General features: G+C 35.1%; 2 protein-coding genes across 3 annotated transcripts in view; one reads left to right on the top strand and one right to left on the bottom strand.

The window, feature by feature from the left end:
• The window catches only part of LRRN3 (leucine rich repeat neuronal 3), a 36,483-nt gene extending 34,802 nt beyond the window's left edge, over window positions 1-1,681 (bottom strand). Inside the window, exon 1 of the mRNA XM_074901546.1 lies at window positions 733-1,681. The gene's annotated coding sequence lies outside the window, so the exon portion shown is untranslated. The remainder of the gene's footprint in view (window positions 1-732) is intronic.
• Window positions 1-17,825, top strand: part of IMMP2L (inner mitochondrial membrane peptidase subunit 2) — a 497,636-nt gene that overhangs the window by 246,324 nt on the left and 233,487 nt on the right. The gene's annotated exons all lie outside the window — the stretch shown is intronic.

Below are 17,825 nucleotides of genomic sequence, written 5' to 3'. Positions count from 1 at the left end.
AACAAAGACATGTAAAGCAAAGACAAACAGTTCTGAGCCTTCCCCTATTAAACAGGCAAAGCTTTTATAGTGATGGATTTGAACAGTCTCCTTACATGAAAATATACTTTAGAGGCACCCTGCTGCGATCCTGTTAATTACCAAAGAAGATTAGAACTCTTCTGCTTAATTCTATCCTTTTTACCTAACACGTCCGTTGCAGCTGCATCAGCAATCAGACATTCACACTGTCCCTCCTGACTGGAAAGGGGATGTTTTTAAGCAAAGTCATTTGCCACAATCCTTAAGATGTAGCCTGGCAGAAATTCAATAACTGTTTGTGATATGCTCATTCAGCCTCGCTGCTCAGTGTTTTTTAGGTCCTGACATAAACAGCATTTCCCTTAATCCTAACACTGGAGAGAAGAAAGGAGGCTGTCCTGTATCTTGTTTTATTGGTTTCAAAACACAGAGCAACTGTGTAATTTGATTTTGCATCTGAAACATCAGGGGAAACGTTCTTCCTTTATTTTTTACCCTTTGATGTTCTTTCCAGCTAACAAATGCACAAATCTGATAGTCTTGCAAGCATATTTCGATTATCTCTGGCACAAAAAGCAAATTGCGTTTGCATTTCTGTTCAGAAAGTAAAATGTGAAAATACTCTAATAACTTTGCAAAAAGAAGAAAGGGGAAAGAGTTTACACGTTAAGATAAAAGTCAGGATAAAATTGAAAATAAAGAGGAACTTACCCTATAATAAGAGTAGTTTCAGTGCTGAAGGAGTTCTTGCATCTCGGTAATTTTGATTCCTTCGTTCAGGTAGCCACATACTTGTATTAAAGCCAGAGTCTGAATAGGTGTGCATACATGTATGTATGTGTGTGTGTGTGAGTCGGCGTGCGTGCGTGTGTCTAACGGTATCTAACACAAAGATGTATCCTACTGATATCCTACAACACGAGAGACTCTGTGCTGCCAGCTGAGATCCCTTATGTTTGCCAGAGCGCGGTTGCTGCCTGGCTGGCTGAGACTCGCAATCCAGCGGAGAGAGCGAGATGCTCGCTAGCTCTTCTTATTTCTCCTGGTTTCTATGGTGGTTCGTGGTGCATCGTTCACCCGCTCGGTTGTCACACTGACATGGTGCTGCCTGCTCAGCGGTCATTAATAACCGAGCCGCTTCCACTCCCCAGAGAGGAGCCAGCGCCTCGGCGTGCCCAGCTGCCGCGTAGTACGCGCGGCTGCGCCGGCCGGGTTGGCCGTGGGAAGCTGTCTGTTACGTGACACTGCTGCTTCGGGTGCGGATACGCGGAACAAGCCTCTGCACGCTTCCAGAGATCTCTTCCGATTTGTGGGAGTTACAAGGCATGCTTTGTGTTTGTACAGAGCAGCTTGGGAGGTTTATATTCCTTGGGTTTTGGTTTGTTTGTTTTTTGTTTTTTTGTTTTTTTGTTTTTTTTTTAAGGCTGTATAAGGATGTTATCTGTGTTCAGAACAACTGATTAGAGATCACTGAAGTTCTGCAAAGGCTGCTGTAGTTCAGAGGATACTACATGTTGAAACCATTCAGGAAAAATGCTTCCCCCCCACTCCCCACCCCGAGTTTTGCTGCTTTTCTTTGAGCTTAAGAAAATCCAGAATTTTTCATACTCCTGCTTTTACAAATTTTATAAAATACTAAATTTTATTGCATATGTTTGTCAGTAGAAACTATGACTGATAATACATCTTCCTGAGAAATAAAAATTCAGAATAAACTGAGGAACGGGTTGGTTAACTAAAGTAAATTTCTTCAAATCTCTGTCTACTTGACTCTCTCTTTCATGGCTATCTAATTACATAAACAATAGGCTGCGCAAATTTTTTGTTCCCTTCCTTCCTTTCTTTCTCCCTTTTCCTTTCAGTGAAGAATTTTATTTTATTATTTTATTTTTTTAATTTATTCGGTATCTGTGAATAAAGGGCATACAAAATATAAAGGTTCAAAACATTGTAAATTAATTTATGATTTTTTTTTAAATTTAAGGGAAATATACACTGAAATTCATCCCTTCTACCAGATATACAAAACAATGAGATAGATGTTGTTAGAAAAAGGGGTTTTTATCATACATACTGTTTTATATAAGGGAAATCACTTTGTAATAGAAGATGTACAACAGTGAAATACAAAGAGTTGATTATCAACAGGTCAAAAGAAGAAAATGTTGGATATCTTGCATGAATTCAGTAGTATAGCCCTGACTGAGGCAGGCCACCCTCTAGTGGATTGAAGTGAGATGTTCTCATTTCACACTTCTGCTTTGTTAGAAGATAAGCTTACAGTCCTGCCTAATAATAGTGTGAAAAATTTCTGAAGATTAGCAGTGTAAATTAATGTACTTTTTGCAACAGCAATAGCACCAGAATTCTATTATAAAATGGTTACTATTTTATGAATATTTTATATCATTTAGGTTCACTTTGAGTCTGAGATTGTGGACTGCATTATTTTTGTTTTTATTCTGTAAGAAAATTATTTTGCACTTCATAAAATCACTTATTATGAGAAGTGAATTAAAGTAATGCCAACTGCTTGAATAAACCTCAGTTTTTTATACTTGGTTAGGGCAAATATTGTAAAATCAGTCCTGTTTGACTCACTGGTACTTACATTGTTGTGGCTGTAATAAAGCAGTTCTTTCTTTCTGCCCCAAATTTTTGAATACTGCATTTAACTAAGTACAGTGAACAATGTTTTAAAATTTTTAAAGAAGTCTGCTGTTCAATTTTCATATAACTGAGTAGGACTACCTTATATATTAAATAATGGCATTTAAGGGGTAGAGTGTAAATATGTGAGATACTCCAGGGTAGGAGGAAGGCCAAGTGGCCCTTCCATTTTGTCCTATTCTCTTATTATGGGAAATAGATTTTTTTTCTAATGTGAGTTAAAGAGGTATAACAAAAACAGTTGAGGCCAACCCAACTTTGGTTACCCTTCATGTCTTCTTGCCTGGGGTTGGGACTGGGAACATCTCAGGCCAGAAAGATGTCACATTATCTCTCTGTAGCCTTAGGGCTCATTGGTGAAACTTTGTCTCTCCTTTGCCCCCACGAGGTGGCTCTTGGAGCCTGTGATAGTAGTTAAGGTTCACCACCATGAGCTGCAAATACAAACTATTGTAAACTTCCCAAAGTTTACAATAGAACCCTGTGAGCCTTCCCAGCTGTACAACATAACAGCCCATGTCTATGAGACAATGCTCAGGATGTGTTAAGGAAGCACAGAAAAGTAAGACTTCTTGCCATGCTAGCCCCCACAGGAAAAATGGAAATCCTTCCTGATCTCAGCCATGTGGTTAGTCACACCTATCCCAAACAAAAGACATAAACCTGTGCTACAGGGCTGGACAGTGGTTGAAATAAGAGAGAAGAAAAGTTCAAAAATTTTTGGTAAAATTAAAAATAGGAAAATATTCTGTTAAAACCAAATAAATAATGGTGTTTCTCTTATCTCAGCCAATGAAGAAAAGGAAGATCTGGGGAGAAGCGAATAGGTAGTGAATACCATTACCCTACATAAAAGCTTTATTGGGTTTTGCCCTTAACCTCAAGTGCTCACTGCCACTCATTCAAAATCTGGCTTTCTAGTTAACATCGGAATCATGCAAAAACATATTCAGTGATTTGACATGTGAAATTAAGATTATAGAAATGCTTCATTTTAGTTGATTGGTATGGACTGTGTAATTAAAGGGCTAAATAATTAAATCAGCTAAAGTATACTTGCACAAAGTGAGTTCTTATGATAGACTATATATGCAATTAAAGTACCTCCTTGATAGGCATACATTTACATATTAGTTAAAATGTTATATCATAATAAAGTTCTGTTTCATAAAAAAGTGAAATAATTGAATTTTTTTATTTAGCTAATGCTAAAGAATATTTTTTTTCAAACTATCTCCAAGAGAAAAATATCATTTAGAACCAATACAATTATGATGATTAAGGTTCATTAAGTTATTTTTCTGCTGATTTCACTATGATTCTTGGTGGGTTTAAAATAGCAATGTAATCTATTTTACCAGAATTATATATATAGCTTATTAGGTTACGGGATAGAAAAAAAGTCTCTCAGACTGATAGAGAGATGATGAAAGTAATGTAGATTAACTCCAGGTATTTATTTAGCATTCATTTTATCTGATTAATGAGTGCACATGAAAATAAACTAAGTAATTATTTGTTTGTAATGGACAATATGACACATTAAAAAGTTACTAAAGTACAGTGGTTCTGTGTCTGCATTTTTCTCAAAATTGGAAGAGGATTTCCAAACTTTTTCCTTTTTTCATTACATAGAAAGGTGGATCATCCTTGGGCTTTAATATCCGGTAGGCTTGTTGTGGTTCAGGGAATTAGCAGTGACCATTTTTAGTATTTTTGGGCTCTGAGAACACAGCTGTGTTTGGAATGCAGCAAGTATAGTTAAAAACCAAAAGAAATACTATGCAGTTAAGTTAAAAAACCCACAAGTATTTGATTTAAATTCTATGACACGTTTTATATCAGAAATTGGTAATTAAAAAATTCTTTTTAAGTGCATATCCATACAGATTATGTCCAAGTGTAAAAGAAGAAAGCACTACCATGTCGTGGAACCTTGTTCTGCCAGCATTTTCAGTGCAATGTCATCAACCTGATACTGTCATGCACATTTTAAGATATTATGGCAACTAACTATTGACATTTTCCTAAGGGCTATGTTTCCATACAGACAAAGAGTAACTTTTATTCATGTGTATTCCTCTGAAATGGAATCATTTTTTCAATGTTTAGCAAAACCCATGTTTCTAGCTCTAGTTCTTTGTCTTTTTTGAACATGAAAGGCTTGTTGCCAACAATGATTTCAAGTTTCTAGATATAGTTCTACTTCATAATGGAAAGTGTTATGCTTGGATTACTTAACCTGCTACCAACTTTCTTTTATCAGATCTCAGAGTTAGTGTTGATAGGAGAGAGATAAGCAGATGGAAACAAACCTAGGCCATGAACCTGTAAAGAATTTCACAAGAGGAAAAGTTCACATCTACAGAAAGCACCAGTTACTTCATTAAAAGCTACGTAGGTAGTAGGTGCTATATGACTTAGCAAAATCTGGAACTGCGTAGTGAAGGGAGTCAGTTGTATAGTACGGGAAAATTCAGTCATGTGTGATGGGGATGAATGAAAGCAGTGGTGATGAGCTGACGCTTATCTTGGTGATCAAGGGGATTTTGCATATTCCAGCAAATTCGCCTATTCACGTAGCAACTGTGTTCAACTGTGTTCTGCGAAACAGAAAGGACAAGATCCCAGGCAAGAGCTATAGTCTCTTTGCTCATTATAGGTCCAAGAGCTATAGTCAGGCTTCCTCAGGAATGCTCTGAGGTCTGAAAAATCTTAACATGTTTTATACCTATTGGATCCAACTCAGAATGATATCTGAGTTCTAATTTTCATCACTGGCTCTATTTTAAAAGGCAAGAGTCTCTGGCATACCAGCATCTGCTGAAGGCTGGAAACGAGTCACACATAGCAACCACAACCTCACTATGCCGTGTGGGAATCTTAACGGAGTAGTGAAAAGCAGCTAGAGAATCCGTATGTGCCGCTGGATCAGGTAGATGAAATATGGGATCTGTAAAGCGATTTTCAACTTAGTGTATGCGTTCCATTTTAAAACTGATTTAATCTCAGTGTGTTTATGTCTTACTTGTGGTGGCATCTTATTTTTGTATCTATAGTAATTGGATATAATTTATTGGAATCTTCTCAATCTTTAAAACTGAGATGCCCTTGTTGATTTCATAAGGATCTGCTTGTTGCTCATGGGACCGGCTATGTGCATGGGATATACCTTTTAGTGTCATGGCTCTTTGAGCTAATCTGTATCTGAGGTTGATGAAGAAAATGATGGCAGTAATGATTTGAATATAAGACCTAGAATTTTCATCCTGACTGTGACGCTGTAATTCTTACAGGTGGTGGTAAATCTTGAACTTTCTGTCCTTATAGAGAGGACTTTCTGCATGTCTTTGCTCACATCTATTTTCCTTTCTGTGGAGAAATAACTGAATTTTTCTCTGAAACAGGTTTATCCTTTTTCTGTTAACACTGTGTGGCAAATAGTACATGAACAGTGAGAGGGAACCTCTTTCCCCCACTAATCAGTTTTTAAAATTTGTTCACTTTCCCTGATAATGTTACATTTATTTTTTTAAGAATATATGGCAAGCCTTAGTGTTTCTGAAGGGCAGAACTTCAGACTTGAATTTCTTAACTTCTTTGATGAAACTAAACAAACACTGTTTTGTTACATTTTATTGTGGTTTATTATTAAAAATGAATCGACAACAATAGCAATTTGAGATTATTTGCTTTTCATAACTATTTGCACAAGAGCTATATTGCTGATATAGAAATCTGTATAGAGCCACTAAGCTAAATATTAGAAGTAGAATGTCATTTTGCTTTTAGTTACTTTTACTCCAAGACTGAGAAGTATCATAGTAATTTTCCCATGCCATCAATAGCATTCTCAAACTGTGGTCATGGGTAATTCTTATGAGGTTATCTTGGTGGTGACAAGGAACAGCACAGATATGTGCAGTGTGTGTTCAGCATATGGTTACCTAATGATAGTTTAAGTCAAATACAATAGGCTATTGGAGTATAATGTGTACCAAACTGAAGTTCTTAGTAGTTTAGTTACACAATATCTTTTTTTTCAACTTGCAGATATAGAAAATTAATTAAAAGGTCACTGGAACATGCAACATCCTTACTGATTAAAAACCAAACTATTTAATTAGGAATGCAGTAAATGTTTTCCTTCTCCTCTGTAATTTGACTGCCAAAAACTGTGGGTACACATTAGGTATTTTTCTTTATATGTAAAGTTATCTTTACATTGATAAGTGTAGGGTTGAAAGGCTCATGTACATAATGACTTACTGGAGGAGGAGCTGTTTCAGAGGCTTTCACATAATTCCCATTACTAAGGAAACCACTTATTGTGTCTGTGCATGTTTTGAATAGAGCTCTCATTTGAAGTCTGGTGCTCAAACACTAAGGATTGCATTATAACACTGAGAAGAGGCAAAGGAAACAAAAGAGGCTTAAAACCACCGCATCTTTAAGGAATACAGTCTAAGAATATTGTATTACATGCTTATGAAAGTGTACACATCTGTTTATATTTGAGGATGCATATATACACATTTTGGTTGTTTTGTTCCTACTACAACCAAAATGGAAGTATTAATAAGTAAAGATGTTGTATTGTCCTGTACTTTGCATGCCTCATCATAAGGACACTTGAGAAATCTGGTATACCGTTTAGGTGGTAATAAATATGAGTTTTGATTTTCATTTGCTGAAATGAAACATGGTATTAGATTGAAGTAGAAAGAAGTGCCTGTCCAATGATAATGACTAAAACTATGCCACTAGGATGGCTGTGTATTCAACAGTTGACCAAACCTTTGCTTGGAATGTGAGTCTAGTTTGGCAAAATTCCTAGCTTAAGTTTAAGACATGACTGCAAATACATACCCAAACATATTTACATTATGTTGGGGCCAGCACATTTTCCCCACATGAATGACAAATGTATTCTGTGCTGACCAAATGCTTATATAAACAACTGAATTAAAACCCCTTCTATCAGCAATTGTGTATGCTCAGTTGATATGCGTAGAAACAAAAGGTTGACTTAGTACAGCCAGATGGATCTGTTTTGAGGGGATACATTTTTAAAGTGTAAGTACTTAAATAACTTGTAACTAATACCAAACTATTCCCTAAAGATCAGAATTATTCACAAATAAATTGAAAGTGTTAGAGAGATGTAGAAATCTAATGGATTGCCAGAGAGCTGTAGGGAAATTGAGTACGTGGCCAATAAGTGTTTTTATTTAGCATGTCCAATATATGAATTAGTTTATCCGTTAGATTTACGGTCAAACAGTACAGAAAACCAAAGACAAAGGTGGAAATTCTTAAGGTCTGCAAACTCCATGACTCTGTAGGGTCATGTGACAACAAAACCAGTACTACAGAAAGTTAATTTCCTTTGAAAATAGAAATACTTCTGTATATTGTGTGTGTGTTAATGCCAATTTAGTTTGAAATGAAGAGCCTTATGTCATCAGAAGTTGATATCTGCTATGTTGAATGAATAATTATTCTTAATATACCTTGCATAGTTCATGTGCCATTTTGGGTGACAAGAGATTACTTTTAAAGCTAATATGCTTCAGAGGGATTTATGTGTGTGTTTGTATGCATAATAAGTGAGAAGCCAGTCCCATGTAGATTTCCTTCTTTAACTCCTTGACTGTTAAATGAGGGTGAGAATGACAGCTGTGGTAAAGCTGTCTTGTCCTTGGCTTGACTTAGTTGAGTACTTTTGGGTAAAATAAAATAAATGTCTTTAGATTACATAGAGATATCAGAACTCATTTGTCTCAGCTAAGAAATATCAATTTTTAATATTCCGGAGTATTTGTGTTGTTTCAATCCTGTACTGCTAATGTTTGCTTTCTACTCTCTTATTGCAAGGATTCACAACATGTCTCAAGGTACACTAAAAGCATTGCTATTCATTATCCTTCAATTTATGCTTGCAGCAAGAAATGAGATCTTCAGTGTTTGGTAATACTCACAGTTTTCTTTATGGTGTAAATGGTATGTTTCCAAAGGAGTGCATTCAGCCTCCAACTCCCATCAGTGTTATCACAAAAGAGATGAAATCGGTATTTTTTAATAAAATAACTGAGATAGGTACTCTCAGAAAAAGCTAACATATGTTTTGATACAAGAATATCAATTTACCTGGTGAGGACCAGGACCAATACTGAGAGACAGTTAAAAGTTAATAACTGAATTTGTAGTTCTAGTTACCAGAGAAAAGGAACCAACATTTTTTAATAATTTAAATGTTTGGGTAAAAAATATCATATAAAATGCAGTAGATAATATAAATAATAGTTTAGTGCCAAGTAAATTTTATGATGACATCACTGAGAAGGAGGCAAAGGACAGGGAGAATAGGAGCAGGAGGAATTTCCCGTGATAAGCAGCTCAGAGGAACATAGGAATATCATTCAGAAAGGCTGTTTGAACTTTAATAATAGAAATGGGATTACACTCTAAGTAGTCTACGATGAAAGGTCATTTGGAGCCAATAACATGCAATTCTGCTCTAAGTTGTGGGTTTATTACTTGGAAATAACTGAGAAGGAGAACATATCTCTGTATTACTTGTTGATCAAGAAGTATGAGCTAACAGTGTGGCACAGGTGTGAAAAAAAAAGCAAATATGGTCCTAGAATGCACCAGGAAAGTTATTACAGTAGCTGTAAGGAACTAGTAGCACTTTGGACACCTCATTTAGAATAATTCATTCATTTGTGGTTTTGTGCTTGAATAAAGATGTGAACTCAAACTGGAACACTTGCAATTAAATACTATTCAAACAGTGGAGCCCACATTACAAAGAGATTTATACAACCTTGCCTTGTATAGTGTAGGAGAGCAGAGAGAAAAGATTCCTGCTGATACATCCTTCTGGTAAACAATCAGGTAAAGCTAGCAGAAGAACAAAATGTGTAAGTGATGGTAATTAAATTTAATAGAAAAGTTTGGGGTTTTTTTTAATCATGTTTGAGTAATCGTATCCTGGGACAAGTTTCCAGTGGAAATACTTTGGGTATAAAAACAAAACCAAGAGCAAACCAAACCAGCCACAGCCCAGATGAAACCAACCACTAACAAAAAAACCCTTTGTAAAGATACCGATTGGTATATTTATAAAAGAGGTATGTTTACAAATAGCTGTCTTCATGCCTACAGAAGGAATTAGACTTAATATTTTAGGTGGATCTTTCCAGTCCTTTTTAGCTTACCAAAGATAAACCCTACTTAGCAGATTTCTGTATAAATCCTGTCCCCATCTCTATGTTCTAAAGTCTATTAAACTGGTTTTGATAACTCTTAAATATTTCTGAGCCTGGGAATTTCTAATTCTCCAACTGGTGGGAATACTGATTTTTCAGTTGTAAAACAGCTTTTCTCATAATTTACCCCTGCATATATAAATAAAGCAAATATAAGTTTAGTAATTTGCATTTATTTGCCATTATAAAATAGTGCTTTAGCTATCTCTGCATACTAATAGTTGAGCAGCACTGCAAAAAGTTCAGAAGAAAAGAGGAAACCAATATCCAGATTATAGTCTTTTATTTCCACTTCTCTAGATCATTCAGAAAACAGTAATCCCCTTGATAATATTCTCTAAAACAAGTTGTCATTCAAAGGCCTTAGATTTTACCCAAAGGTTTGTTCCCATCTATGACTTTGATCACTAAATAGAAACCCCACTCTGTTGTGAAGGTGGTGTTTTCAGTATCTTCTGGTGGGGGTTTTTTTGGTTGGGGTTTTTTGTGGTTTTTTTTTTTTTTTTTTTTTGGTTACTGTGACAGATAATTTAAGTTTAGCCACAAGGAAGTCACCAAAAGACTTATATGCAGAAAAAGTGATTATAAGCCTCCCTATCATCTTATATGCAAAATCCAAATGCCCCCAAATTGCCTAACATTTTTTAGTGTCCTCTTTTAGCACTCTTATTTTTGCTGACATTACTTTTTCTGTGAGTAGCTGTTAGAAATAGCTGTAATAAATCCACTTTTTAGATACATCTGTATTTCTTCTTTGGGCCTTAGGTTGAATTTCTCTTTAGTTAATAGACCACCTATATGTTCAGCCATTTCCTGAAGTGGCTTTAATAGACAGATACATTAATTCATTTCATATTTTTCTACAGAGAGATATTCATCAAGGTAACAAACTTGATGATGGAAGAGCGTATTTTTCTCATTACCGCTAATTCGAATGTTATGCCAAATAGGCTTTCAGGAACCGGAACAGATAGTTATGGCCTTAATTAAATAGTAATAACATTCAAACTGGAAACCCAACAAGTTAAAATGCATGGGTCAAAGAGGGAAAAATCAAACTGCTGATTCATTCTCATATTTTCCTAAATGTACTCTCAGGCCACATATTTTTATCATGTCTGCTGTTATGTCAAATGGAGAATATTGAACTGAACATAAAGGAGACTCAATATTGCCATTTACAAATGTGCCTCAAGAGTAACCTAAATGGTGAATAATTTGATATGTCAGGCAGGAGCACTAACTTTTGACCAGGAGAGGAGATTCTAGTAATTCCATTAATTCCACTAACCCCTCCTGAGACCATCCCTGTCCTGGATGTGAGTGCAGCTACTTTTGGAGAGAAGCCAAACTCTTCATTGCTGCCTACACTGTGTTTCAAAGACTTTAATTGAATATTGCTAACTGAGCTAACTATAAATTACCTTAGGCTTTGAATCTCACAATCCACTGATTCGTCTTCCCTGTCCCCAGTCTTTCATCCCTCTTTGTGGTTGTACAAAGAACATGCAATTGCTGTTTCCCGCCTCACTCGTAATTCTGAAAAAAAGCAGTTTACCTTTCTTTTCTCTGAAGTCTTCCCTGATGACTGCTCAGGCCTTGCTAGCTTCTGTCCAGAGGGATGGAGATTTCAGTCCTCTGCTTCCTCTTCAAGGTGTCTTATGCCTCAGAAACTTTCAAGGATGTCAAAGGGAGGGCTGGCCCTTGCTGCTTGTGTGGGATCTATTCCTTCCTTTGGCTGTTGCAGAGATTCCTGTATTCTTGGTTTTAAGACCCCTTTGAAATGGTCTGCTTTAGCAGGGCTCAGCACATTGCCAGTCAGACCCCAGAACTGCCCAAGACCTGGTTCATAGACTCTGCCAATGTAGATTTCCCTTCTTTCCAATATGGATTATGTATGAGGCATACTTGTGCATAGGATAAGTGCTGCCTGATCAATATCTGTCCCCTTTACTGCAATGCTCCTGGAATCAGCTACTGCAACCCCATTTCTCAGTTTAAACTGTGGGAAGGTGAAATCATGGGTGCAGCCCATTTTTCTACTTTTTGGTGGAATGGAAGGGCAGAAAGAGATACAGCAAGGCATATATTTCATGGGTAAATGCTTTGAAATCTTGTAAGGCAAATAAATTGAAAGGACAGTATTCTGGCTTGGATGAACTGGTAAGAGAAGCTTTTACTTGGCATATGCCAGTATGACCTTTTCCCTGCCCATGATCAACACAGCTGTACTTCTAGGGTTCTAGGGTGTTGATGATACCAAATATCCAGTGTGTCTCTATACAAATGTTCATACTGCTGTGCCTTGAATAAATTTTGGCTCTATAAAGCTTGAAGATCTATGTTCAGAATTTACTAAACCCCATTTAAATATTTATTTATAAATTAGGCTGACATCTTCAGTATATTTATGGTCAACACCTATTTCTGTGTTTTAAATAAATGCAAATTGCTTTTTTTTTTTTTTTCAAGTGAGTCTAAAATTTTATGATCTTGGCTAAGGAGAAGTACAATATGAATTATTATCTTTATTCCTTACAGTTTTTATGGTTCTTCTGAGTCAACCTAAATGACAAAGGCTTTTCAAAAAAAAATCCAAATAACAAATTAGGCCTGTTTATTTCTTAACACACAAATCATTAAATAATTAAGATGTGCTAATTAACTGGCTTCAACAAAAAGCAATAGGCAGGGTCCAAAAAGGTCCAGAATGTAAAGCCATGTGTCCCAACATGCAAGCTGTCTCTTGCACAGGTTTGTAACTGTGAATTACTAGCTTTGCCTGTATTAGTTTGAGCATAAATGTGTCACAACCTTTAAATAGTATGATTAATCAACCCTTTCAAAAGAGCTCCAGCATTAGAGAACTCTATAATACACAGCAAATCTTTTTGTTCTGAGAACCATACTTCTATTATTTTACCTGTGTGTAAATCCTGTGAATATTAAAATCTTCATAGGGGTTAAAGGGGTTTAAAGAAAGTGAGAAACTGCTTTTAAACAATGAAAGGCTATAGGTCTTTATTTTTGAAAGCATTCAGTAGGCTTTATAAACACATACCTCACCTTTAATACCACATAATTCTGTATTTCAGTAGTTCAGTGGGATAATGCACTGGGTCTCTAAAGAGTTTGTGGAAATGAAACATTTAGCATCAGCAACATGGGGCTTATTTGGTAGCTAATTTGTAGTAATTTATTGATAACATTGCAATGAAGCATGGAATCACTTTCACTTTCATTGACAAATCATTCCCAAACATACTTATAGGGAATGAGATAGATGTTGTAATAAAATGTTTTTAAAGTTTTATAAAGAGAAATTTCCTACTGGTTTTCTTGGAGCTATGAAAAATGTGAAATGGTGGCTTTTATAGTAGCAATTACTGCATATGTCATGGTCACTTTTCCAAGGCCTATGGTAAACTCTGCTTTTATATGCTGGGAAATCAAATCACCCATAAGCTAGAATAAGTAATAGTGAGCAATATATATTAGTGAAAACCCAGGTAAAGTGTTGGTTTTGTTGAAGAGGTTTGGTGAATTACCGATTTCAGTGCGATCAGAATTTCACGTCTTGGTTTTAGCAATATTAGTACAAAGCTATTCCAGAAAGAGGAAGAGAGAAAAGAAGTTATTTCTGAGATATGTGGCTCATTAACAGCTAATTTACTGTATATTTTCCTGGATGTTATTTGCTATAATGCTGTTTTTGCATCCCTCTCTGTCCTGCTTTTTGAGTGTGTGCATGTGTATGCACACATATTCGTTTCTTGTAAATTTGGGTTTAGGTATCACAAGCATATCTGCAGATGGCATGATCCCATCTTCCATCTGCTTTTAGCCTGTGATGGACAAAAGACATTAGATGAACCTTTGGCCTGATTCCAGTTTCAAATCCTTTTTCCGTCTGCATTTATTCCATTTTAGTTCCTTATGGCTAAAATTCTGCTCTTTACTGTTTTCTTCTTCCATGGTATACCTTGTTTTCACACGCCCTTGTTTCCAGTGACTTGGGAACTTGAGTCAGATACTAGACTTTGTTAGTTATCCTCACACTTTTTTATAGATGTATGTAAACAAATTTTATATAGTATAATACATATATATATAAATAAGTAAATTGTAGATGTATGCGTATTAGACCATGTATTGATTTCCCAAAAGGCAGGTTTCTAAGTTGGTTCCAAGCAGTGGTAAATGCATATGGCACAGCGCAACACCATATGAAGGTACAACCTTATGTTCAAAAGAGGGTTTTGAAAACACTTAATTAGCGTAATTCTAATTAGCCTGAAAGGGAGACCTTACTGATCCAGCAGTACGGCTCTGAGTTTCAGTTGTGGCTCTCTACCTTGTACAAGGTGTTTTCAGATTAAGCTCCAATGTGATAGGAACATCTTTTTCCTCGGCATAAAACCTTACAAATTTTCCATCTGTGTCATGTTGCTGTTCACTTATGAGATTATGAAAAGAGCCATTGCCCTAATGGGCAAAAGAAAGAAGATTATATTGTTTTGCATGATGAATGATTATTTCTCTTGATTCTGAATCTTGTTATTTTAAAAATTGGCTGATTAAATACTTGCTTTAAGTTTAGGATTTCAGTCCATCTGTAGTGCTGCTTACATTGTTTGATAATAATGATGTTGTCAGATTTCTTTTAAAATATATTATAGAATGAAAGACACTATGCCATGAGTAGAGCACAAATACGCCACCTTTGCACAAACCCAAGTAGCTTAAGTATCAGGCTTATGACAATTAGCATCAACCTGCTTATGTATTTATAATTCATGTTTAGTTAATTTCATAATTTTTTATAGCCTTCACCGAGTTTATAACATGTCTCTTCAAGCAATTACATTTTTTTTTTCTTTTGTTCTGTGAGTTTTCCTTCAAAATATAAAATTCCTTTTGAAAGAATTTGTTTGGCACAGATAGGTTCTAGCTGTCTTTCCATTTCTAACCTTACTTTTATGTCGGAACACTGAGATGCTATACTCAGTGTGGTGAAAAAACTATTATTCCGACTTGGAAGATTTATTGGAAAAGGGTGATTTGGGATAACATTCTTTGCCAGTCTGGTCAATTAAACCTTTCTGTAATTTTTAGTGCAGTGAGAAAAATCTACCTTCACCTAATGCAGTTTTGAAACTGACCTCATTTCACTTACGTTTCTTACTACAGTTCATTTCCTTATGCAAAATTTGATACTATATTATCCTATACCTGACTCTCAAGTTTTCTGTTTTATGAGATGGATTATGAGAGTAATCTTTTTGTTCATCTATTTGAAACTTAGCCATATTTTTTTTTTAATATGTATTCCAAAGTTTTGTCCAAACAATTAAATAAATGTGGCTAAACATATGTAGAAAAAAGTTATTTTCAGTACTATTCTGAAGATTTCTTACAATGCACATTGCTTTGCTTTAAAGAAAGAGATTCATATAACTTATCTCCCTGACTCTCTTTGTTGCCGTATACCTTGTGCACAAAAAGTAAATGCTACATGCAGAGTCCAGAATTTACTGCAGGTCCAATAAATGTCTTGTTTTACTAATACAGTTAAAAATATTATAAAGTATATACAAAGTATGACTACAGGGCAGTGTATTCAGGTAGGTTGTATACTGCTGTACACAGTAAACTGATGGACATTACACAAAATCAGTAAGCAGATAAAATCAATCTTTTATGCAAAATTGCAATATTTTATAGTGATATAATAGTCACTGCATATCAGATATTTAATTCCTGATATATTATTATTTCTAATCTTATAAGGATTTTTTGGTTAACATGTCAACATGTGACCTACAGCACTGGTTTTAGTACTGTATTTTTGATACCTTAAAAATTGACTCGTAGAAAGATTTAATTTACATTGAAATAATAGGTTGTAATAAAGTGTTCCAAGGGGTAAGTTGCATAATAATGTCTGAATTATTTACAAAAATATGAAAAAGCTAGTAAAAAACTGACAAGATGAATAAACAACAAAATTATGCAATATATTTTCTAGCTGATGCTAGAATTTATTCCAGAATTCTTATTTTGAAACTTATAAAATTTATTTTGAAAAGAAATTAAAGATGGAGGTACAGTATGAGCTGAGAATGCTAATTGGGCAAGATATATATATATATATATATAAAAGAGAATCTGATTTCTAAACCAGGCACACATTCAGTGTAGACAAATAATTTTGAATTTACAGAATCAAATGCTCGAAGTGAGCCACTATATTAGAGAACAACCTTGTGCTTATTTTCCTGGAACAATGGACAAATAAATAGGATAGCAAAAATTTTCTTATTTCTCACCCTACTTGGAGTTCATAACTAAGATGAACAGTGGATAGCACTGCTGAGAATACATAAAGCAGGTGAGTAGTTAGGGAATGCAAAAGATGTAAAGTGTGCTGAGCACATAAAGTTACCCTAGCTGGGAATTTTAGGATGTTTTAATTGACATCTGTCTTCAGTTAGTATTTACACATTGTCAGCACTTAAACTTCAGTTCTGAAACTTTGCTTGCTTGATCTCCTCCCTATAATGAGTTATTTTTTAAGGTGAATAAAATGATTTTGTTTATTTTCATAAAACAAGTAAACATGAGAAGAAACTGTCTTGGAATAGAACAGAAAAGTTGCAATATTTAACTGGATTTTTAATTAACAGAAGTGCTGAAAGTATTTTAAATTGCAATGGAACAACAACATTTTCATTGACAAAATGTCCCTTGATTGCTATTTGCACAATTACCTGCAGCAGCAGTTGTAATGCTTATGCTTCACAAAAGTAGAATGCTGCCATTAAAATAGAAATAAAAATATATCTTTTCATAAGGATGTTAGATGGCTCAGGAGGAGATAATTTTGTTAAGTCTTAATCCTGGAATCCACTTCACAGATTCACAACAATACTTTGTTGTGTAACAGAAGACTTGGTCAAGATTACAAAAAATACATCTGTCAGGTTGACTTAACTAACTTTGTTACTTCTAGAAGTTCCATCCCTTACCTTCTCCCTTATCACTGTTTTGTCTGTCATCTGCTCCTGTATTAGTATTTGGTACATGTTGTCCTTGTCACTTCTTCCAAATAAACAAAATTTATGTGCTGGCTAAGAATATGTTTTCTTACTTCTAATACTTACTTTGAAAATAAAAGTTAATTTTAACTGCTTTTCTTTGTGTGTTTATCAGTTTTGAAGAAGTGCTTATTGGAGTGTGCAAGGTGTACAAATTCTGGCCTTCAAGAAGACACCACTTTTTTTAATAACTTTTCTATATGGCCAAATAGTTAATGGTGCCAGAACCTGTTCTCCACTCTCAAGTCATGTAATAACTGTGGGACGTTTTCTCAGCTGCTACCCTGGAGAAGAATATAGAGTTTGTTTCACAAGTCTTCTCACTCTACTGCCTTCTGTCCTCATTAACGTTTCATGACATTTTAAAGCAGAAGTTTGTCCTTATACAAATAAGTAATTAAGTCATAAATATTTGGACAAGACACCTTATTTAATGATATATTTCTATATCAGCAAGTATGCCTGCACTATAATACGACAAGATGGAGAATGTCTATTTCAGTGCTGCAGGATGGTGTCACAATGTATTCCTTCTTCTCTTTTGGGCTTCTTCTGAAGAAAAGGCGTCATTTTCTCCAAACTTTTCAGATTGACCCACTGGGCAATCAAAATTACCATGAGCTCACATTGTGGAGTCTGGCTGAGTTAATGATTTAAATCTTCCCAACTTCTAAATACCTTTCAAGCATTTAAACTGGGATATTATTTTTAACACTGAGTAGCATTCCAAGTGGAATATATAGATTTATCTTACTCAATTACT

Source organism: Athene noctua, chromosome 3, assembly GCF_965140245.1.
Source record: "Athene noctua chromosome 3, bAthNoc1.hap1.1, whole genome shotgun sequence".
Lineage (NCBI taxonomy): Eukaryota > Metazoa > Chordata > Aves > Strigiformes > Strigidae > Athene > Athene noctua.
Note: the sequence above shows the minus strand (reverse complement) of the source record. Positions and strands in the feature narration are given on the sequence as shown.